Here is a 26,643-nt window from a genome sequence, read left to right as displayed (position 1 = left end):
CCAGACCGAGGTCACAAGCTTAGGTCCGGTCAGACCGTGGAAAGGGATGGTCGGAGCTTCGGGTCCTTGTTTTTGCATATTAACCTTGTCAAGAGGAATCATTCATTTTGTTATAACCGAAATTCACTTTCAAGTTTATGAAGTCTTTAAACCATCCATTGTTTTGTTACAGTAACTTAGCTCCGAACTGTAAAATGCTCGTACCAGACGCCATCTTGTTTTCTAGCAGACGAGTCAGTATTCATCATGTGACAGGTCAATATTCGAGGTCAGTGTCACATGATTTGGGGGTCGACATTGAAATGTAGTGTTTCGTCACGTGGTACACATGAACCAATGAGTTGCAAGATTCTTAATAGAGGTATAACAACAGGAAATAAGGAACGTTTGTGTAATAGTCCAAAACCTTAGTCCAACTTGTTGATTTAGAAATTCGAGATTATATTTGTCCAAATTCATGCATTGGAAAGTGAAGCAGTATACAAAGTTTCAAGGAAAAGAATTGAATTGTTTAGACAAACCCCAGAAACCATAACGGAAACAAAATGTGAAGGAAAGATGGACGGATCCCATTGCTAAAACCCCTGCCAATCTGCCAATCCCCTGGCAATTCCCTTAGCATGGGATATGTTTCCATGGTAGCTCTGACATCACTTGAGACTGTTTGTTTGTTTGCTTGTTGTTTAACGCCACACTCAGAAATATACCAGCTATATGACGGCGGTCTGTAAGTAATCAAGTCTGGACCAGACAACCTAGTGATTGACATCATGTGCATCGATCTATGCGATTGTGATACGAAGACATGCATCAACCAGGTCAGCAAGCCTGCACCACCCGATCCAGTTATACTCGCCACTTACAGCAAGCATATTCGACTTTTACGGCAAGCATGGGTTGCTGAAGACCTATTCTACCCCAGATCTTCACGGGTCCTGTTGAGACTGAAAGGACTGCTGGCATGACAACAAATTGTGGCTGGGACCGATGAAGGTAATAAGCCAATTCTCCCACTTTAGTGATAACTGAATCACCAAATCACTTTTCCAGGACCAATTTATGCCATTAACATAAAGTTATACATAAAATAGGACATATTGGAATTAGAAATGGCTTAAAATTAAACCGTTATGTGTAATAGAAATATATTTTTGAAAGATACAGGAATACAACAACATAACCGAAATTCAAATGTTCTTTAACCAAGAGTTCACATGTTTAGAGAAATAACTGTCATTCTGTCCATGGCAGGAACAAACTTCACCTTCTCAATGTTTAATTTCAACAGACACTTCGTTTCAGTTGCTGATATAGTTCACAGCTGAAGATAAATGACCTTTGCACCTCTGGAGACATTTTCTAAAAGAATCTTATCACCCTTATCATTGGTGTGGCTATTAATGTGGCTGTAAAGGGATGTGATTATGTTATCTTTTGATCCCCAAGAATGATCAGTCAATATTGGAGATTGGATGTATTACAAAGATCAGCTCCTATTTCTTTGTATACTGTTTGGTGATCAGGGGATTTCTGAGAAGGAAGAGATAGGCTTTCACACTACAGACAATTTATGTGATGAAAATATATTTAAAATACTGATAAGGACCATGAGATAAATATTTTAGTTCTCAACACTATTGTTGAAAATCGGATCGTTTAAAGGGGTTTTCACTGTGGCAGTGTTCTTGCGAACCTGGACATAGGTGTATGTTGATGAGTGCATGTGTTGATGGTGCATGTGTGGGTTAGTGCATGTGTTGATGGTGCATGTGTGGGTTAGTGCATGTGTTGATGGTGCATGTGGATTAGTGCATGTGTTGGTGGGTGCATGTGTGGGTTAGTGCATGTGTTGGTGGGTGCATGTGTGGGTTAGTGCATGTGTTGATGGTGCATGTGGGTTAGTGCATGTGTTGGTGGTGCATGTGTGGGTTAGTGCATGTGTTGGTGGGTGCATGTGTGGGTTAGTGCATGTGTTGATAGTGCATGTGGATTAGTGCATGTGTTGGTGGGTGCATGTGTGGGTTAGTGCATGTGTTGGTGGGTGCATGTTGGGCTAAGTGATTAGGTCAATGGGTGTATGTGTGGGTTAATGCATGTGTTGGTGGTGCATGTGTTGGTTAGTGCATGTGTTGATGGTGCATGTGTGGGTTAGTGCATGTGTTGATGGTGCATGTGTGGGTTAGTGCATGTGTTGATGGTGCATGTGTGGGTTAGTGCATGTGTTGGTGGGTGCATGTGTGGGTTAGTGCATGTGTTGATGGTGCATGTGTGGGTTAGTGCATGTGTTGATGGTGCATGTGTGGGTTAGTGCATGTGTTGGTGGGTGCATGTGTGGGTTAGTGCATGTGTGGGTTAGTGCATGTGTTGGTGGGTGCATGTGTGGGTTAGTGCATGTGTTGATGGTGCATATGTGGGTTAGTGCATGTGTTGATGGTGCATGTGTGGGTTAGTGCATGTGTTGATGGTGCATGTGTGGGTTAGTGCATGTGTTGATGGTGCATGTGTGGGTTAGTGCATGTGTTGATGGTGCATGTGTGGGTTAGTGCATGTGTTGATGGTGCATGTGTGGGTTAGTGCATGTGTTGGTGGGTGCATGTTGGGCTTAGTGATTAGGTCAATGATGGCATGTGTTGGTGGGTGCATGTGTGGGTTAGTTGGTAACTGCAAACAGATTCTTGCAAGGGTCACTCAACAAATTGTTCCTACATTTTCTTGAAATGTGGATTAATTTATGAAGCTAATTTTTGACATCACCTGATGGATGGAGCACTGCTTAAAGTGGTCCAAAACAAAACTGTATCAGTCACATCAGATGTACAAGTTCTTTGTTTATTAAATGATGTTTTTTACCTTCTTTTTATGCATATCTATATATTCATATATGATATATCTGCTATATATCCCTTTTGGAAATTCCTATTATTAAATAAAAAAATTGCTGATACTGATGACCAGATTTCGCTCTGCAGGCCACACAGAATTGTTTAACAATATCCTAAAACAATTACTGTATGTAGATGTAGAAGCAGATCTAGGATTTTGAAAGAGGGATGCACATAATACGGAAGTGTCAAGTGACTTCCCGAGGGGAACCCCTGCACGTCCCCTCTGGACCCCCTCCCCAACACACCCATCCTGCCAGTGATATGATGCAGGCAAATATTTTGTTTATCATTACATTGAGATTGGAATGAATTGATAATGTATTGACTTAATTATCTTCATTTAAGATACAAGTCATTGAGAAGTTGTTCATAGACTAGCTAGATGTTGCCTTTTTCTGAATCTTTTAGTAGAAGTTGTTTCACAAAGCACCTTTCAGTCACGATAAGGATCAAGGTTACCATGTCAGACCTATCTTGTAATGCTAACAGTGTTAAGGTAGATGGGAGAAAGTCTTCCTGAAGTTCATGACCTGACTATTCCAGTTATCCATAAAGTTTTGTTTGTTTGTTTGTTGTTTTACGCCGCACTCTGTAAATATCGAGTCTGGACCAGACAATCCAGTGATTGACATGAGCATCGATCCAATTGGGATCAATAACATGCATCAACCAAGTCATTGAGCCTGACCACCCTATCCTATTAGTAGTCCATGAGCCAGACCTCAAAATTTCAGGTTTGAGTATCAAAAAGCTGAACAGATCCAATGTGGATTTTCAGTTAGCATGATGTCTTAAGTGTCCAAAAAGCCCACCCGGACATTCAGGATCGGTAGCTTAATACACTTTTGGCGGCCATCTTTAAAATGGCCGCCACGCCCTTTCAGAAGAATACTAACATCAGAAAAACTCAAATAACTAACCACCAAGATGACCTATGAACATGCAATATGGCTTATTTTGTTCGCAACTAAATTCTACACCAGACAGTATATAACAACTTGATTTTTGAATTTATAATTTGTTCCAAAATTTGGAGTTTTTCAAAACATATGGGTATGCGTTGATGCTTTTTTCACAAAGTTCTTTCAAATGTCAACTCTGCTTTACAAACCAGCAAATTTATGCCCTAGATCACATTTGGCAACTCTCTGGGTGTGGATAAAATGCTTGGAGGCAGTTAAATGACCTTAGCATAAGTGGATATGTTTCTTAAAGTTTTGAATGTATGATCTGTTCCAACTACTGCGTTTTATTGAAAAAAAGTGTTTCTTTTTCATGAAGCACATTCATAAGTTGCCCACTTCATAACAGGACATTTTAAGGACACAGGCTTTCATGTAATATCTTGAACCCACTCTCACTATCGCCCCCCCCCCCCCCCCCACCCCCCACCCCCCACCCCCCACCCCCAACCCCCAACCCCACCCCCCACCACCACCACCAGAGTTAAAAAAAACATTAGCTAACATGTAAATAACCTCAGTTTTTCATTATCTTTCAGAGAGTAGTTGCTGCATGAGCTCCACGATACAGTTAGGTGAAGATATCCCATGATGGCAGAGGGACCGGCAAGAAAGCAACCATAACTTGACAAAGGATGCTGTATCATATGTGGGGAGCAATCCCAACTGGATGACCAAATCCGACCAAAGGACTTACCTTCCTGGCAAAGATTTCATGAAGCGGCCAAGATCAGGAACTTTGATGCAATTCTTGAACTCTGGGATAATGAATCGTTCAAGAATTGCATCAAACTCTGTACCAAATGTGCTGTATCATAGGCGCTGTAGAGACGATTTCACGCATAAAAAAGGACTAGCAAAAATACAAAAGGTGACTGCTGCCAGTTCAGCTGAAGGGGAGAAGCCTGGGAGGCCGTCGCTACGTCAGCAGGGGTCTTCCACGTCACGTGTATACGACAAAGTTTGTATCTTTTGTGAAAAAAATACAAAGTACTTAAAGAGTACACGCACCCGAGAACCATTGGTTCAAGCATTGGACCTCAGAGCTGATAAAACTATCCGTGATATAGCAACAGCCAAGTCGGACAGACGGATTCTAGCCATTACTTCACGCGACATTGTTGCAGCAGAGGCACATTATCACATTTCATGTTATAAACAGTACACGTGTGCCCCTAAGCCCTATGTGTCCGATCTCACTAGAACTCCAGCCGGGGATGACTATCAGCAGGCAGAAAAGGAAGCACTTCAAAGACTGTATGACTAGATTCGAAGCAACGTATTTTCATCCCCACGCATAGTGTCTCTGCTTGACCCCACCTCAAAGCTTGTGTCTTGGTTAAGTGAACTGGGTGTAGAGGTCAAAGACTCAACAAAGAAAAATCTGCGCAGGAAGTTAGAATTGGTGTTTGGTGACACCTTGCGCTTCTTCCCAGTTGGCCGTAGGGTATACATTCGACCACACAATCTTTCAACTGATTCTATTGCCCGTGATTTTGTAAATCTCAAGGACAAATTGGAAGTTTTCACACAGGGAGAACAGTGTGAACAGTTGATTGAACGGGTAGCTCTTATTCTGCGTGATAACATTACAGATGGAATCACGGAGCAGGTCTGGCCACCAAAACCAGAAGAACTGACTGAAACGTACGTTGAACTTCCAGACTGTCTCCTGTTGTTCTTGAAAGTGCTCCTCGGTGGGAAGCAATCTGTGAACTCTGACCGGATAGACAGACTGTCGTGGTCGTTAGCTCAGGATGTTGTTAATGCTGTGACGAATGCTCAGGTAATAACTCCCAAACACGTTCTACTCCCATCGGTGATCAAGACCCTTACGGGCAATGTTGACCTTATCCGGACATTGAATCGTCTAGGCCATTCTTGTTCATACACTCGGTTGGAGGAGATGGACACTGCCTTATGCATAGAGAAGATGAACTCTGGCAATGAAACTTTGCCTGCCTTTCCAGCTGGGATACACCCCGGCGTCCCAACTGTGCTTGCGTTTGACAATATAGACAGGCAGGAGGAAACTTTGAGTGGTGCAGGGACCTCACATCGTATTAATGGCATCATAGTTCAGCCAACATCTCTGACTTGTGCACCGTCCAGACTGGCTAGTGTGGATAAGAAAGACAGGAGACGTACAGTAGAGCCTACTGAGCTGATGCTACCAGCTTATATCTCCTCTAGAAGGGAAGGTCCCCCACCATTGAAGTCTGCCAACCTTTCACAGCCTCTCGTAGATGCAACCGCGCGTGCAAAACAGCGTAATCCTCTTTGGATTATCACTCGCCTTCATGAGCATGTGCAGCAAAATGTCTCCTCCTGGACAGGGTTCAACATCCAGGCCAGAGACCAAGTGACAGTTTCTGCTGATGTGGTAGGATACTTGCCAACTATAAATGCACCTGCCACTGCGCTTTCAACTGTTCAGGAGATCCTCCGCCAATCAGAGGCAGTTCGTCAGAGTCTGCAGCTGGAGAAAATTGTTGTTGTTATGGACCAAGCACTCTATGCTAAGGCGACCGAAGTGGCATGGAAACATTGTACTAATGATGGGGAACTTCCACATAATCTGCAATTTGTTGTCCATCATTGGAAAGATGTTCCGTGATGCAGGACTTCGAGATCTTGCTGTTGAATCAGGAGTAATAGCTGAGGGATCCATTGATAAAGTGTTGGATCGTAAACAGTACAACGGGAGTGTGCGTCTACACAAGCTCACTTATGAAGCCCTGATGCGCCTAGCCTGGGCATCGTTCACAGAATGGTTGGAGACAAATCATGAGGGAGACCTTCATCATCTGGATGAAGTGATCCGTCTAGTCGCTGATCTGCAAGATGATACGCGTGGAGCAACATTCGAATCTACCTTGAATAACGAATCCTGTCAGAGGATCCGAGCACCGGCTCCTGAGATGGTTCTCTCCCTGATGGCTTGCAAGTGTCCACGTGTTTGTGCTGAAGACAGTTGCACCTGTATCCAGAATGGATTACCCTGCACCCCAGCATGCAAACTGCAGAACATGACAACGGAAGATGACACCGACCCAGTCCAAGAGAGTGACGATAGTGACATCGATAGTGATGAAGACTAATGCGGACTTATGTTTTGAACCACAAGTCACCTGGAATAGCATTTTTCTTTCAGTCGATTGATTATTAGAAACAGACTATAATTCCAATTCACAAAACCCTACCCAAGTAGCAGCAGAGCCCATTTTCGATAGAGAGGCCAATTTGTGCATAAAGGCTTTTTTGAAAATAGTTTAACTGATTTCCTCTGATTCGTGGTGATAACCCACTCCAGAAAGCGCCAAATGCAATAAATTATTACCAACATTTTATTGTCTGCACTTATACTTAAGGGTCAAATAACTGCCCCAAACATTTTATCCACACCTGGAGAGCTGCCCAAGGTGATCTAGGACATACATTTGCTGGTGTGTATAGCAGGCTTGACATTTGAAAGAACTTTGTGAAAAAAAGCATCAACGCATACCCATATGTTTGAAAAACTCCGAATTTTGGAACAGATTATAAAATCAAAAGTCAAGTTATTATATAGTGTCTGGTGCAGAATTTTGTTGCGAACAAAATAAGCCATATTGCATGTTCATAGGTCATCTTGGTGGCGAGTTATTTCAGTTTTTCCGGCGGTTAGTATATTTCTGACTGGGCGTGGCGGCCATTTTAAAGATGGCCGCCAAATTGGTATTAAGCTACCGATCCTGAATGTCCGGGTGGGCTTTTTGAACACTTAAGACATCGTGCTAACTGAAAATCCACATTTGATCTGTTCAGCTTTTTGATACTCATATTCGGTCTGGCTCATGGACTATAGTCGCCATTTACAACAAGCATAGTTGCCTTTAACGGCAAGCATGGGTTGCTGAAGACCTATTCTACCCAGGATCTTCACGGGTCTGTTATCCTTAAAAGGACACAGTGGAGGTCTTGCAATATGAGAATCAATTATGATTAATTTTTCATAAAAATTCATGGAGTCGAGACATCAGCAGACTACTTATTGGTCATAGTGACTGTGCAGTGTTTTCGATAACCAGTAGCAACATCCAGACATGTCATGACATGGACACCAAGAATGGGCTGAATATAGTGTACCTATGTTGGGATTCAAACACTTTAACCACTGGGCTACCTTTACTAATAACAAACCTCTTTTACATGGAGTAATCTCAAGGTGTGCATGACCTATTCATTCCCTTCATAGTGCACTAGGTACAGGCATTTTGCCATGGAAAATGAGGGCAACTGCATTGGGACTTCTCTTTTTGTCTGATATCATTGTTGGCAAATATGTTTTTCTATCTCGATAACGTCTTTTAACAAATACCCTCCATGAACATACATCTATATGTGGCTTTTGTAAATTAACATTCATAAAAATTAACATTGCGGTTGTCAGAGATAATATTATGTGTAGATTCAGATTCATATACACATATGTAAATTATACACACTTACAACAACTTGGCAGTCATGCAAGTCAAATGGCAACATTATATGTCTCAAGAGATTATGGTTATGTGATAATTCAAACAAATTTGACAGACTCCATGTAAATACGATCAGACTTGCTGACAGCAATTTGTCAAGAAATATGTAATGGCAACTTCACGACAAAACCCGATGTCAGTGTTTTGCAGGGTGCACTTAGGCGCTCATCACTTGTGTAATTACAGTCTTCGGTGATGGAAATATTTTGACATGCATTGAACATCAGAAGAACACAGTATCACGTTGGGGATGACAGATAGGCCTGGTTCTGGGGAAAGAACAACATTGGTTGGTTTGTGTAAGCTAATGGGGTCTCTCATGGTCCATGGCGTATCACATTTAGGGTACAAACAAAAATGTGATGGTTGTATGTACGAGGTCTGTCAAGTCTTAGAAACACAGCAATGTGTGTGCAGAGGCAAAACAGAGTCATCTAATCTGCATCAGCATGTGTAAGGGTGTACCGAAACAGCTTATCATTTTGCCATACATTGTCATACACCATCAAACGATCTTACTATGACAGATATTTATGGCTGTTACATTATATTTTAGATCTGTTTTCATATTGTTTTATTCCGATTTGCATCTTTATGAATCTTTTAGTTTCTAATCATGTTATAGCAATGACTGTGAATACATGCTTAATATAGTATCCATATGATATAAAATATTGTCAATTACTCTGTTTCGGATGGCTGGGTTTGATTCTGCAATTCTGATTGGCTGACATAAAAATAAAAATAAAAATTGAAGGTTACTTTTCGATAACTGAAGAAAATCTGAGAGGGACAGAACTACTTTTCAGAGGTATGCTACGCTATTTTATACAATTTTTTACTCTTATCCAAACATTTGGCTGCTAACGACCAGCAGAGTTTGCTAGGGACCAATCAGAATACCCACAAGGGAATATTATATTGTTTCAGAAGGTGTGAACTTTCACACTACATGTTTATGCAAAGTTTGCAATTAATTCCATTTAATCATGGAAGACTATAGATAAATCAACTGTGATTTGAAATTAATAGTTAAGTAGATTCAAATTTGAAATCAGTACAGTAAACTACGGTTATAACGAACTCAAAGGGACCACTAATTTTAGTTCGTAATAACCATAGTTCGTTATAAGCAGCATACAGCACATATAGTAAAAAGTAAGTTTGATATATCGGTCGGTTCGTTATAAGCGTGTTCATTATAAACGTAGTTTACTCTATCTCTAAATTTTTAAATTCAAAACCTCACATTTTAATTGTTTTCAAACTACTTAAGCTGAAAAGACAGATGGCTTCTCTCCTAATCATACTCAGATGACTCAAGGGTTTCTACTTGTCTGGTGCATACTTAGATATAATCTGAGCTTCCCAAGATGATCATGTGTCTTCTTGTGATATTAGTGTTCCCTCATTTTTATCAGGTCTTTCAAAGATAATCCTGGGTCTTGTCAAGACTTTACATGGTCACTGTGAAATTATCTTGGGTCTTACATTAGTCGTTGTCACACATTACTGATGTATAGTTAAAGGCATCACAGAATTACTGGAACATTGTCAGTCTAATGCAAATTTCAGATAGTGCCTTTAGGGCTACCAACGACAAACAATGTTACAATGCTGACCAGGAAAACTCATACAACACACACAGTTTTATGTACAATAGGGTCACAGAATTGCAATACCCTTATATCCTATATTAAAATAGGTTGATAAAGACAGAGTGTAGGTATACAAGAATATATGTAAATGTAGGTTTACAAGAACATATGTAAATGTGGCTAGGTTTATAAGAACTAATATAAATGTAGGTTTATAAGAATACAATGTATATGTAAATGTAGGTATACAAGAACATATGTAAATGTAGGTATACAAGAACATATGTAAATGTAGGTTTATAAGATCACATATAATGTGGGTTGATAAGAACACATATAATGTGGGTTGATAAGAACACATATGATGTGGGTTGATAAGAACACATATAATGTGGGTTGATAAGAACACATATAATGTGGGTTGATAAGAACACATATGATGTGGGTTGATAAGAACACATATAATGTGGGTTGATAAGAACACATATGATGTGGGTTTATAAGATCACATATGATGTGGGTTGATAAGAACACATATAATGTGGGTTTATAAGATCACATATAATGTGGGTTTATAAGAACACATATAATGTGGGTTGATAAGAACACATATAATGTGGGTTGATAAGAACACATATAATGTGGGTTGATAAGAACACATATGATGTGGGTTTATAAGAACAGATATAATGTGGGTTGATAAGAACACATATGATGTGGGTTTATAAGATCACATATGATGTGGGTTGATAAGAACACATATAATGTGGGTTTATAAGATCACATATAATGTGGGTTTATAAGAACACATATAATGTGGGTTGATAAGAACACATATGATGTGGGTTTATAAGAACACATATGATGTGGGTTTATAAGATCACATATAATGTGGGTTTATAAGAACACATATAATGTGGGTTGATAAGAACACATATAATGTGGGTTTATAAGAACAGATATAAATCTAAGTTTATTATAAGAACACATAAATGTTGGTTCCCTTGATTTTGCTGTAGTGACCATGACCTCATTCTCATAACTGAAAATATTAATGATGAAATAAGAAATTCCCTTCATCCAGGAAAAGATATTTCTGTGAATAATTCAGATTTAAACATTATAATTGAACAAACTGCTACCACTTGTAAGTGTTGTGTTCACCACAGTAAACATTTATTGATCTTTACATCTTTCACATATGGAAATGTGAAGAAAACTGGTCCCTAAGATATCTTACCCATCGTATTTGGTAAATGTATATATTCTAATGGAGCCCTCAGCGAGTATCAGTCACATGCATTATCAAGAGATTTACATGAAATCTTACAAATCAGTAACTCAGAGTCCCCAGATCCCCCTGCAAGACTTGAACCTTCTATACATGAGAATATCCCACAAAGATTAATAATTGAAGTTGGCACATACATATATATACCTAGAGGTTTAAATATATCAAGATTATGTACTCGTTCTTTGAATAAGGTTGAAGATGAATATTAAGTTTTGTTAGTTTGCTGGAACTATGATGAAATAAGAAAACAATATTTGGAACAACAATATTATGTACATCCAAATCAAGATAAGTTGAATCTCATTAATGTCATGTACCAACAACAAAATAACTCGAAACTTTTCATTGTTTATATATCATGCTTGTTATCAAGAAATTCTTCAGTGTGACCTCCAAAACTGATTCTGTTGTCTGTACATTATGTACCATGGGCCTGTGGCCCAACAACATCACAGATATACACTTGCATATATCTCCACAAGACTGCATGTATGACAAGAGGGATGACTTCAACTTTCCAATAGTCAACTTTCCCTTCATGTCGAGCAATATTCCAGCTACTCCAGCCCTTGGTGTCTACATTTCACAACTTCTGAGATACAATCAAGCATATTCTTTCTACCAAGATTTCAAAGAGCGTCATATGACTCTGGCTCAGAAGTTGTTTGATCAAGGTTAAGACATTCAAGGCCTCATAAAAGCTCTCAAAACTTTTTTTGGTAGACATATGGAGGATATTTCAAATTTGACGCATCAGTGACAAAAATGATGTCTGATGCAATTCCCTATTTTGACTTGTACCATATGTTCCCGTGTTTTTCAGAAGTGACTTGCCTTTACATGTGTTTGTGATGGGTGCTCCGGTTGGGCAGGAAATGCTCACCTGTTCACGAACACTTGGTATCATCACTATTTGATAGTGTTTCATAAACACATGCTCATGATATAGTTGGAGTCGGACAATCGACTCAACTTTTAGCAGAGATTTCTATTGAATATGAAAAGGTTTTTGTGGCTGTTATTATTTTCTAAAACGTTGATACATGGAAGCTACTACAAGCTCTACAGTAAGTAGCGTGAGTGAGTGATTATTGCTTAAAGCCAAATCAGCAAATTTGCAGCTACTCTTTGCACAGTAAGTAGAGACATGAATCGTACAAGAACGATGAATCACATATAAAGGTAATCAAATGCCTGTCTGTCTATAAGGGTGTGGTCACAGTTTTATTATCACATCTCATTACACAACAGGTGTTTGTATTAATCAATGTTTTCGAGCAAGGTGTTAAAAATGGCACATTTTCACTCAAATATAACAAGATCCTTTGGTGATATATTAGTGTTTCTCGTTATTCATATATTTAATATGATTGCAAGGGATTAAGCAGCCCTGAATACAATAAATAATGTGAAAAGCATAAAATATGTGCAAGGGAGAATGCCATGAAGGATTCATTCATGTTTTTAACCTGGATTCATGTTAAGGTGATCATTAGGTCTTATTTGCAAAACAGATGTTTTTTGGATGAATTAACAAATTCATCAACATGTATTGCAATGGAATGCCTGCATGTGTTATTGTAGTGTTTCTGTGAGATAAATCACAGGTGGTGTAGTATGGGTATAGCAGAAGATTTTATATAATGATGCATCAATGGAGGCACGGTGGGAGTTGAATCAAGTCGTAGTGATGGAGCTTATTTTCACACAGGAGGGAATATAAGATGATGTAGCATGGGGACGTTGATCAGTCTTGATGCTGCTTTTCATGTGAATGAATCCAGGTGGTGATCATTGTGAAAATAGTAATGTTGATTTTTACAATGGAGAACTACTGTATGGTGGTTGGTTGGTTGTTCTGGTATTTTTAATGGGTGGTAAGGATGACAGTGATGGTTGGTAGTTCAGCGTGTCATATCAACACGAGGGTTGGTAAAGTATACAAAGAGGCAGAACTAATTTAAGAATGACCTTTCCACTTACCACATAAATGCTGCTCTGTGAGGATGACGGACAAAGTTTCATTGACTTACAGTAAATCCTTCTTGAATTCAGGGGTAGATAATTGGGGGACGGGTGATGTGGGGTGGTGCTATGACCTTGACCTTGACCTTGACCCTGACATGACATTCAAATAATATGACAAAATGCATAACACTTCAAAATATCTGCAGGAAACAAAGTTTTGAGCAAATGGCAAATACTTAAAGTATTACCTTTACTTTGACCCTGAACTTAGATTGCATTTTCCTTTTCGAATAAGGCAAACACAAACTAGGATGACCTTGACTTATCAATGCGTCAAATAGATGTCCCATCGCAATAATGGAGATATGCATCATGCATCCTTCATATGTCCAAGCACCACATGGTGTTAGAAAACAAATTCAGGCAGAACCTTAAAGCATCCCTATTTACATGGAACGAAATAATTCTTAGCTCAACTCATATGGATATCCCGATTAGCAGACTGTCAAATGATGTTTAAACAATAACCTTCTCTTAAACAGATTTGCCTGAAATAATTGTATGGATGATGGTAGTGTCTAGAAGTTGGTGTTTATGATAGTTAGCCCATGCTTGCCGGAAAAGGCGACTATGCTTGTCATAAGAGGTTACTTACAGGATCGGGTGGTCATGCTTGCTGACTTGGTTGATGCATGTCATCAAATCCCAAATGCGTAGATCGATGCCCATGATGTCATTTACTGGATTGTTTGATACAGACTCATTTATTTACAGGCCGCCCTCATATAGCTGGAATATTGCGGAGTGCCATGTTAAACAACAAACAAACAATATGGAGACACTCATGGAGAACTGCAATGTTTTCATTGACAAAGATAATCATAATCATATATATATATATGACATCATATAAGGGTACATTTAAATAGCATTTTATAATCTGTAGTATCAATGAAGACAGAGTAGACTTCAGGATTTGAGCTTCAAGAGATGTTTTGGTATAAATGTCATTACACTCATCATAGTGTGATCCACAACTAGGTCAACTAAGATTACATTACAGACAGAGATCGAGGAACAAAAACAAGAAACAAGTAGGGGGGGGGGGGGGGATGAGGATGAAGGGAATTGGATGAAATGTGTGTAACAATTCATATTTTTGTGTTCATATATTTTTTTCAACTGAATATTCACATTGAAAGTACAAAGAAATGCATTAGTTATCAGTCTTCATCATAAAAAGCAACAACGAAAAATGACATTTTTAACTTTCCATGTTTGGACATTAAAAGCAACAAGCATAGGTACTATGTTTGTAAACCATAAAGATAACACAACTTTAAGTATAATGAAACAAGCTCTTACAGTCTTCCTGAGGTAACATGGTTCTGAGATATCCTCAGATAAAACACAATAGAATCTTTGATGACACTCTTTCAAGGCAACCTTAAAACCGAGTGTCCATGTATCCTTGCCTGTCAAGCATGAAGATACAGAATTTACCATCACCTCTCAGTTGAAAAGGAAAATAACAAGAAGCTTTTAGTCTTATTAACTCTTTCCGTGTTGGTTCTAAAGTATGGGAAAGAATTGCAATGAAGCCTAAGTCATTCTAATAATATCATTTCACTAATAGCATTAGAGAGGTGTTCTGTATGCTCAGCTCATTGTGATCTCTGACAAGTTATAGGCGCAAGGAGCATGTTGTTTTCTTACAATGGCTTTTGTTGCTCATCATGATTTGAGAACAATTTTGCTTTATAACTAAACCTTTTATCCTGTTTCTATTCTAGGTTTTATTGAACATGCACCATGATGCTGCTTATCCATTCAAAGTAAATAGGGTTAGGAAGTCATTGATGAAATTTAATCTTATCAGTATTCACACCAGGATCAAAGGGAATATTTTGTAACATTGTCATGAGAGTGTTTTCTTTGTTTAGGATTGTCAATTAGAGCAGGGTATTATCCAGGTTGCCAATTCCTGATGAGGTATGTCAAAATTGTGGTTAGATACATCATTTGTAACTCTGTGAGGAGCCTGTTTTCAAGGAGGCTTTGTTAAACTGTGTGTGATGTCAATCAATGTTGTTTGTTGGATAGAACTGGATGACAATTAGTTTAATGAGTTAGGAAACACATTTGTCTGCGTAACGGGATAAGAAAATCAGAGATAATGTAATGTGTGTACTTATATTGTGCTAGGCTCCAAACACCGAAGGTGCAAGCTCAAAGCGCTAACATTATTACACAGATCAATGGATTAGTGTGCACTCAGTTTTCATTCTCAGCTCTCTGAGGATATACAACCTATGCGTCCTTGCCAGGCACTTGAAGGTCAACAGTCACAATACCAACTCATCCTGCCAGGTACCCGACTTACTACTGGGTGAACAGAGTGAGTGAGTGAGTATGGTTTTACGCCGCTTTTAGCAATATTCCAGCAATATCACGGCGGGGGACACCAGAAATGGGCTTCACACATTGTACCCACGTCGGGAATCGAACCCGGGTCTTCGGCGTGACGAGCTAACGCTTTAACCACTAGGCTACCCGACTGCCCCTCTGGGTGAACAGAGGCATATTTCGAAACAAAGTCATTTACCCAAAGAGTGAGTGAGTGAGTGAGTTTGGTTTTATGCCGCTTTTAGCAATATTACAGCAATATCACGGCGGGGCACACCAGAAATGGGCTTCACACATTGTACCCATGTCGGGAATCGAACCCGGGTCTTTGGCATGATGAGCAAACGCTTTAACCACTAGGCTACCCGACCGCCCCTTTACCCAAAGAGACACATGCTACATGTGCTTCAGTGTGGGGTAGGACCAAAGCCCTAGAAACTCTCAGGAGTCAAGCTGCCTAACGTGGTCACCCATCCAACAATTCACATGATTTGTGACCAGTGCCCTGTGCACAGTACCATTCTACTGATATCAAAAGAGGTATGAAAGGTTCAGTGGTCCATGGCGCTGTGCAGATAAATAAAACCATAAACATAAGAAATCTCAGCCAAAAGCGGAGTCCTTTTTTTGTCATTTCAACTACATCATAAGCATGTGTTTATGAATCACTGTCAAAAAGTGATGATACCAGGTGTTCATGAAACGGTGAGCAATGTTAGCCTTGCAAGGATGATGCTGCTGCTGTTGATGATGATAATGATGATGATGATGATGATCCAGACAATTGGGATATGATGACATGCATCAACCAAGTCAGCGAGCCTGACCATCCAACCCCATTAGCCGCCTCTTATGACAAGCATAGTCGCCTTTTACGGCAAGCATGGATTGCTGAAAACCTATTCTACCCCGGACCTTGCAATTTGGCCCTGATAATGATACTTGATACCCCTATTGGTTTCTTTCAGCAAGCGATAGATGTCACATTAAACTAAGGCAATATGTGACATAAACAATCTTCTTTTGATCTGGTTAGAATTGATCTTTAGCAACTCTCGCTTGTTGTAAGAGGCCACTAAGGGGGTCGGGTGGTCAGACTTGATGACATGGTAGATGCATGTCGCCGTATCCAAATTGCATAGGACAATGCTCATGATGTCAATCACTGGACTGTCTTGTCCAGACTTGATTTTTTTACAGACATGCACCATACAGCTGGAATATTGCTGAGTGTAGCTTCAAACAACAAACAAAATACAAAAGAAATCTTTCAACTCCAATACAGCATAACAAAGATATACAATTTGTCATTAACAAAATCAAAGTGTGTGTGTGGCTACTTGTACTAGTCCGGACTAATACCAATTTTATAGTGTTTGCCCACCAAGGTACCATGCCAGAGTTTAACATGAATACCCCACTCAGACACAGTATACCGACTCCGAGCGGACCAGTTCTTGTTTTAGCCCCTTCATGATGAGCCCCAGGCAGGGAAACAAAAAGTGCCATCTTTTAACATCTTTTGACATGCCTAGGCTCATGCAACATAAGCACAAATCACAATGAAGACATATGTAATGTCACGTTATAAAGAAAGATGAAGTAGGGAGTCAAACCCTGACTGCCTGCATGGCAAGGTAACAACACTATCTGCTTGCCCGCTGTTGCTGCTGCTGCTGCTGAATTAGAAAGTGACTGGTCTGAGTATGTGTCATCACCAACCCTTTTAAGTTATCTCCTATTTTAGATACATCATGACAAGTTACTCAATAAATAAAATCAATTACTCACAATTATGCATTCACAAACACCCAACAGTGAAGTGTATTGTTGTAAACCGGTTTTAGAACGTGTCAGAATGATGTTATTTTAATCAGACAAAAGAGTTTGTCCTTCAAAAAGTATTTCCAAAGTGTAAATGTAATTGCCTCAATCTATTTCTAATATTTTTTAACAAGTGTGTATATTTGTGTTTTATTCTGAAACCGCTTTGAACGTGTAATTTATCTATAATCAAATATTACAGTGTGTTTCCCTTGTGTCCGAATGACTGATCAATCAAATATACATGCAGTGTGCCCACTCCCATGGCACTTGTACTTGGTACAGTGAGTGTGTCAGGAAGTCACTGGTTGCAGCAGGCCACCGAACAACAACACTCCAAGATGATGTGAGAGCTTATAACAGATCAAGATGCAGTAGAGTTGGATTTAACATCTGTTTGATCAGTAATTCAGCTATATCACAGCATGCAAGCTTGTGTCTACAGAACCTCAAAGAGATGCATGTTCTAGATGTTTACAACTGCCAGAATGACATGGTGCTGACATTCCTATTCCAAGAGCATCTGGACTCACTGCATCCTTGCATGCTTAAGGGATGCAACTCTGAACCTGAACTTGGAGAGTAGATCACTCAAGGACTGTTGGCAGTCTGATCACTACTAGGTTAGCACATTCCAAAGCTCTAAATGTTTAGAACATGTTGTCATGATTTTCAGAAGTTCATCTTTCTTAAACTTTCATACAGCCATAATAATGTTATTTCACACATTTCTCCATTCATTGCTCTAACATACAACGTTGTCAGAGAGCAACAACATGTCAAAGAAAACTAACACAAGCTACGCCTAAATTAATTTTCCTCGCCACACAAACAACCACATTTCTTTTCACTCCATAAAACAATTCCAAAACCATTAACTAAATTGTCATGTCAGTTTGCTTTCATGGGACAGGAATGTACATGATTAATAGAAAACCAAAATGACAAGCTCATCACTTTCCCATCTCTGGATTCTGTAATAACCAACATGAGGGACAAATGTATACACACAGGTTATGTCAACACAAACCATCCAACCAGTGCTTAAGACAGCCCGGAACACCATGAGTTAGCGATGTTATTCCAGTGGGTGTTAAGTGACGACAGCGATGATCTATATCCCACAACCACATGACATCAGGTCATGGACCACCTCTGTGCTCGTGTCTGTGGCATGTGCTATCATTACCCTCAGGCTCATGATGTCAAGATAGGAAAATGATATCAACTCTCAAATACATCAGGTGCTATTAATGCACCTTGTCTGAATCTGTAAAATAAGGCCATGCAAAAATAATTTCAGTGTAAAGTCAAATAATGTTTTGAGATCATCATGAAATATATTTCACATTACATCTGATTTTCTTCCAAATTATTAAAAGATACTTTGAAATTCAAACTTGTTCCTCTAACACACATGTAAACACTTTTTAATCAGGCAGTAATTTTAGGACTCTAATTGTTGAATTTGTTGCAATGGCAAAGTAAAATTCAATTCAGCAACTGAAATATTTATAGGTTAAAATTAATCCATACATAGTTTTTATTTAAAATTCAGAAACCTCAAGAATCCACTATCTTAACTGTCCATCGATGTTAATGCAGGACGTTTTGCATGACCTGTTCACATGCATGACTATCAATTGTTATCATGACAGCTTCAAAGAAGTAGTGCTCAATCTTTTGTCAAACAAACATACCATATTCGACGTAATAAGCGCCCAGGGCCCTCTCAAAATTAGAAATAGGGGGCTCTTATTAGAATATAATTTTGGTGAAAGAGTTGAAAGATCATAAATTTCGTGGTTTATGCTGACAGCCTGAAATGTTACAAAAGAAAAGTCTGTGCATATTATACACGACAGATATATTTTTCCAGAATCTAATTGCCCATAATTAAGGGTGCATATAACACACAAGTGCGTATTATACACAAATAAATAAGTCTTGTGTGCATTGATCAATCGGAAGGGTGCTAATTGGGATTGTTCACTAGCCAATATATTAGCAAATACAGCCTTGGGCACTTATTAGAGCAGGGTAATTCAAAAGCATAAAAACATACACAATGATGAAAGGGGAGAAACTGGTGGTGAATAGGCTCCTGAGAAGCAATAGTATTTCAATGCTGTCAAGTCAGTTTTATTGATTGTGAACAAAGAAAAATAAGTAAGTAAATGGTAAGATGTAAACCAACAGTTTTTATTGTTGTTTTTTTCTTTAGGTGTCTAACTTCTACAACTAGCATCTTAGTTTTAACAGTCAGTAACAACAAGCATTTCAGTTCTCAACTTATATAGGTCATAATTAGTTATTACTAAGTACTATTATATATTGCAATATTTCAGCTATATGACGGAGGTCTGTAAAAAATCAAGTCCGGACCGGAGAATCCAGCGATTGACATCATAAGCGATCTACACAATTGGGATACGATGATATGCCTCAACTAAGACAACCTGAGCGCCTGATCCCTTTTACAAGAAACATGGGTAACTGATTCTTACAAATTCTAACCTTGATCTTCACAGGTACTGCAAATATCATAGACACGAATGAGGGACGAAACTAGTAACAACTTGCAATGGCAGGGCAACAGTCCATGACCTATGTATTTCCATGTCCTGTGCCACATGTTGACAAAGAAGACATAAATAGAAAGTTTCGTCATTGTTTTGAATTTTTTCAAACAGAAAAATATGAAATATATGACATTTTTGTGGCTTATAAAGAGGAAGGCTAATGCTAATGACCTCATACAATAGTCAATCTCCCTGACCCTAGAGAATGAATTAAAAATGAATCCAACTCAAGTCTAGAATCATTTGGCAAGTCTAGCCTGCAACTAAGCTTTGTTCTGGACTCCATTTGGATTATATTTGTATTTTGTAGACACCCTTATCGTTTTAATAAGATAACTGTATGTTAGGCAAGTCATGCAGTTGATATTTAATGTAATTCTATGTATCTATTTATGACATGATTTATTATTTTAAGTGATTCTGTAGCATTAAACAGTCTAACAGAAGCAGTTGTGGCACATGTATGTTTCCATAGACAGAAAAAAATAGGCCACACCCACTAACAGACTACTGTTTCCTGGTTGGCTGATAATGGAATGGGTGGGGCTTGCGTTGCATTATTTTGCTGAAGATGTCACTGAATTCATATTGTTGTACACACTTTTGAGTGTGATGACTAAATATGCAGTCTGTGAAGTTATTGCTGACATATCTATTTATAAGAATTGACTTCAAAATATTTTGCATTTATGGAGGTATAAATGTGAAAGCCAGTCCGCACACTGTCAAAGTCCACATAAATAGATCTGCTTTCCCACAGGCTCAAGTCAGAATAAACATTTAATTTGCTTGGCAATCAGAAGTTTTAACATCAATATCCCATAGCAAACAGACACTTCCTTCAAAGTGCAACCCGATGCTTGCCTCTGCAGGAAGTGCCAGTAATTAGCGCTCTTGTAACATCGGTATCGCAGATAAGTATGTAACCTTTGACATCACCATTCGACTAGATTCAGTTGTAATAGGAGAAAAAAGGTTAGATTTGAAAAAGCCAAGCATTCTCAATAACCAGGGGTAGAAATGACTGCAGCAAGAAATACGTTTTTCTCTCCTGATCATTCTGACACTTGTCTGTTCTTGGTGATCTGACTTTCATGTAATTGAACATATGCTGCACTGAATACACATCACCATAAACATGGTGGAGACAAAACCCTCCACTTCTGTTAGCAATAAAATACATGGTAAACATAGTAAATGATAGCAGTTTTATTTGCTGGCATAAACTGAAATAACCCTTAGTACAGCCTCACTTTTCATTCTTGTATTATACACATACCTCTGTTATATTATACTGTTAGATAGTCAGTATTCATGTAGCATATTTCAATGATGATGATGATGATGATGATGATGATGACATTAAGTCCAGTTTTACGAAAAGATCATGATGAATTATTTGACATTATGTTACAATTTTCTCTTGTTAATATACACACGCCTGAAAAATATAATTGTATTATACTCTTGATTGAAATGGTCTAGGCCTTTATATCGTGGGTATTTTCTAGTTAAATTCAACCGAAATCAGTACTGGATAAACATACCATATTTTCTTGAGTATAGTGCGCACCTAAGCGTAATTTGCACCCCCCTCTAGGGGATGCAGTACTTTGGGGGAAATTTTCGTGTGCAGCAAAAACACTACATAGTATCGCTTCCAAGACTACAAAAAGAAAACAATTAATGTGTATTTGACAGCTCTGTCATATGCAACTGTTAAACACCTCCTTATCCAATATGGCTGCTTGTCCAGGATACAGTTTATGTAATACATCTTTTTAAGGGGGAATAACTCTAATCAGAAATATTTGTTTGTAAAGGTCAGGTAAGCATAATTGGCACTGTTTGATATTTAACTTGTTTTTGTTTTTTCTTAACATAACCCAAACATACATTTTGTTCTAAAATCTTCTAAAACACATACCACATGCAAGACCCAGGTATTTGACACGTACCTTTGAATGGTAGTTTCAATTGATCTTTTGACTTGACATTATTATTGGCACTCAAAACCACCCCCACTGAAGGTAAAGTTGCATATTGCAGCGATAATGATGTCATCTCTGTTCCACAAGACACACACCCAACTAATACTGATGTGAATAACACATAACCAGATTACTGGAGAAAAAATTCCAAACCAGCAGAAAAACGAAGTAATTACAATTTCAATTAAAACTGAATACAACTGGACAGCAGTGTCAAAACAACCAATGTGCTAGAGAAAAGAGACTCAGACTTCAAGCACACACAGGAAAGAAGTAAGATTTTCCTGCCTTGAACATATGCAAGGAGCGCTGTGGTGATATGGGTACAACTACTCATGTATAGTTGACAGTGAAAAGGACTTCTGTTGAAAATCTGAAGATTTAGTTATAGTGTGATGAAAGCCAAAATGCAGGATTATGTCAATGATGTAATAAAGGTGTGGTATTAACAAGAATTATGCTACTTTTTATCTTCTTGGTAACAGCTGGACCAAATGCGCTGAAACTTTATATGGCTGTTAATTACCTCAGCAGGGTTCATGTGTGTTTGAATCTAACATGTATTGCGCTTCAAAAAGCGGAGGATTATCTTTACCAACCAGTTTGTTTGACTACAGTGAAGTGACTTACATAGATCCGATGGTGATCTCATATATTATACAGATTATTAAACAAAACCAATAGTATTATCATTTCAAACTCTAATAAAGTCACAATTTTCTTGCCAGTACATCAGTTCAGCTGTGACAACTCCCAACTGCATGAAGGCAAACTGTCCCAATAGGTATTGCTGAATGTATAACATGCCGGTAAGTTACACAGTGATTTTATACATGTATATTTGATTTTCAGTGATCTATTCATATAATTTCACAACTTTTTGCCTTTTACACCCAGTGGAATCTGTTGTGGCAGTATCGAGACTGATTATTCTCTGGCGTCCATGGTTAATATTTATATGTGCCTTGATTAGAACTTAATAATACTGGAAGAATATTTGAGTTGTATTGTACTGGAGATAGTGTTGCTGTCATTTTTAATAAAACAAATGTCTTTTGTTAACAATTTTGCTATTGGCTTTGAAAGAGATAAAGAGTTGTACAACAAATTCTGAACATTGTCTTTGAAGCACATCCAGTAAAAACTATTATGAAAATACATACAGTACTCATGACAGATTAACTATGCTAATATGAAAATATCAACTGGTTTTTAACTTTATTTGGGTAGCATATGAAACAGTTTCAGCCAAACAAAGAGGTTCATTTGATTTTTTAATCCTAAGAGGAGGATATATAATAAATCTGTTTCAATGACTCGTATATGTATATTTGATATATCAAAAGAGACTATTCTCTATATGAGGTACTGCTAAGGTATATGCAATAAATACAGAACACATTTCAAGGATTGAGATATCCTGACGTATCTAATGGAGATTAACATTCACAATCAACAACCATGGAATCTATCAAATCTTTTAAAGATATTTACAATTTCAGAATTGAGAAAGACAACACTGGACCATTAACACCAATATATTGTGCATTTTGAAAACATATATACACATATATGTTTTACAGAAGTGAAAAAACACAGACACACAAAACATTCGGAATGAAATATAAAAAAACTAATTTAGTAACCATTTCCCTGGTGAATACTACATTGTATCTCATGTCAAATTAATACCACATTAAATTGCATCATTTGTAATTTCCCCAGGCAAATGGAAGAATATTCCTCTTTATTTCATTTTGCTAAATATAATGTAATGAATAGGAAAGATTGAAGTCCTTGGAGAAATCTCAAGAAACATGATATCCAGCTTTTGCCAAATATTCCTCAATGTGATGGTGATAAAGCAGGATATTTTTTAATCTCCTTGTACACAATTATGATTGCACTGCTATCATCAGAAGTCGTGACGCTAACAGAGGTAGTGGTAATGATGCAGATCTTTGTCCCTAAATAGATGGTCAGGAATTATCCAGTGTTTACAAATTCCCCCTAATGACAAACTTTAGAAGTGCCATGTTGACATAGTAAACAAACAAATATACCACTACAATAACAATTAGTCGTTTTACATGAGGAAGGTAAAAATAACATGATATGAAAATCTCTTTGAGATCTAGTACACTGGAAAAACATTGTGCTATCAAGTGTCTGTGTGTAGTACAAAAAGTACATATAGAATTGAGACAATAAATAAATATTAATTCCTTGTGGGTCATTCATGCTCTTAACTCTGTTAGTCAAACTGTACAAAGACAATAGATGTTTTGTTTATTTGTTGTTTAATGCTGCACTCTGTAATATTCCAGCTATATGATGGCAGCCTGAAAATAATCAAGTCTGGACCAGACAATCGTACAGCCCAACAAGTGATGTTCCACGTGCATGTCATGTTGGTGTGTTTCGGCAACAGGTTCTCACATGGTACTGTTTTTGCAATTTTTCCATCTTTTCACCAAATTTCTGCATTCGTCACCACTCGCCCCTTTCCATAACCTGCAAGAAGACTCGTCCCCCTATCAATGAATGTTATGTGCGAAAATACGACAAACCAATCAGAATGCGCATATGATTTCAAGTTCTTCGTCATAGACTCCCTCAGAAATAATTTTTGATTTTACATATGTCTCATATTGATATTCACATTGTTACTACTTTTGCATTTTTTTTTTTGGCAGACTATATCTGGATAGTTCAGTTAGAAGGTGAGAATGACAGTAATTAACTTCCCTTTCATAAACAAGCTTGAAACGGACAAATAAAAAAGAGAAGTTTTTAATTGACTAATTTGATAAGGGTGCACTTTAATTTTTGACCTGCACAAAATTTGCATTCGGCAGAATAAAAAGAAATTAAGATTTTATTTTATTTTCTATTTTTTAGGGTCAGCGGTTCTGTAAACAATTTTTTTTAAAAGTACTACAGTGTGCTCAAAGGCATCTGATGCTGAAGGTAAAAAAGTTGATTTACTTTCATCTCTTGTCAACACCATATGTGTATACTGGTCATTTAAAAATAATTAAATAGTTTTCAACTGAAAGGATGAGAAACATATGTTGAGCAAAACAAGGTTAAGCTCTTGAAATGTTATGTAAACAATTTGGTGGGTATTTCCTCTGATTCAAACATCAAGGGCTTGACATGTAAAACTGTTTGAAGGTCATCAGATTGCACTCTGAAGGTCATCAGCTGCATCTGTCCCATCACTACGAGGATGCAGTCCCTGTCAAATCTCTAATATGGGAAAAAGTTTATGTTTTTCAACTTTTGCAAAAGAACTTGTACAATCATTTGTACAAGGTTTTATTTATTTATTAAGTTACAATGACAGTATGTCAAGTTTGCATTTAAATGTGAGACTTTTGGAATAATTTGAGTCATAATACGATTTACCATTTTAAAAAGAATCTCCTGAATTATTTTGTTCCTTTTTGGGATTAAACAAAAATAATCTTTCCAAAATTGTAAATTGTATTATGACTCAATTACCTCCAAAGTTTCACATTTAAATGAAAACTTGGCATACTGTGTTTCTAACTTCATAAATAAATACACTTCTCAGGAATTATTTATATAAATATAAAAGTTTTTCTTCCTGGGTTTCTTTTATAAAAAAAACATATCTTTCAACCATGTTTATTATTTATATGAGAAAAAAGAGGTTATAATCAATATGCATCAATTATCAATTTAAACTTTTCTGTGATGAACATTTTGTAAAGGTAATTGTAAGTTTATCAAGCAAGTGATCAACAACAAGGTAGGAAGGACATGGGTTTCATTTTTATAATTATCAATCACTATTGTTGCTTAAATCCTTCTTTATATGAAGAAGTAGGTGCCAGCTGTATTTTATTAAGGCTGACCTTGTACTTCAAAAAGTGCACAATTTTTATTCAAACATAGATACAACATTTTCTACTTTTCGTATTTATATATAAAAGTCAGATTTGAGCGTGTGTGTCAATTAGAATCATGTATTTCTAAAGCTGACGATTTACAATTTGTAAATAAATACAGGTCTCAATTTTCTGAACAAATATTGTGAAGTTATTGTTTTGAGGAGTGCCAATTGAACCCCGCCCAATGAACACACCACCCCCAGATGTGCACTGCATGCGCAGCAATAAGTAAAACGATGAACAAATGTCTTGTCATATAACGCAGAAGAAGCTGTCATAGGATATCCCTTGTAGCCTGAGTGAGCATGTGTAGTGGTGTCTAGCGCTCATGCACAGCTACTTGAGACATAAATTGTACCGCGATAAGATGATACCATACTAGCTCTAATATAACGTAAATGCATGTTTAGAGATAAAAAAATTGTTGAGTCATTGGTAGTATTACATCACCATTAAGCATACCACAGAAGCAATCAGGATACACATTGGATGGTCATGCATTGAAAGGATTCCGGGGTCATTTGAAAGTGAGTTGGTTTGGTTTAATGTCTCTTGAAGTTTCAGTCATATCATGACCTGTCTGATTATTGAGTGAGTGAGTGAGTGAGTGAGTGAAGGAGTAAGTGAGTGAGCGAGTGAAGGAATGAGTGAAGGAGTGAGTGAGTGAAGGAGTGAGTGAAGGAATGAGTG

General features: G+C 37.8%; 1 protein-coding gene across 1 annotated transcript in view; it reads right to left on the bottom strand.

The window, feature by feature from the left end:
- LOC124136674 (zwei Ig domain protein zig-8-like) overlaps window positions 1–26,643 on the bottom strand; it is a 429,679-nt gene that overhangs the window by 292,774 nt on the left and 110,262 nt on the right. The window lies entirely within an intron of this gene.

The sequence above is a fragment of the Haliotis rufescens genome, unplaced genomic scaffold (genome assembly GCF_023055435.1).
Source record: "Haliotis rufescens isolate VD_foot unplaced genomic scaffold, xgHalRufe1.0.p SCAF_1, whole genome shotgun sequence".
In the NCBI taxonomy this organism is placed as follows: domain Eukaryota; kingdom Metazoa; phylum Mollusca; class Gastropoda; order Lepetellida; family Haliotidae; genus Haliotis; species Haliotis rufescens.
This window is presented reverse-complemented; position numbering and strand designations above follow the sequence as displayed.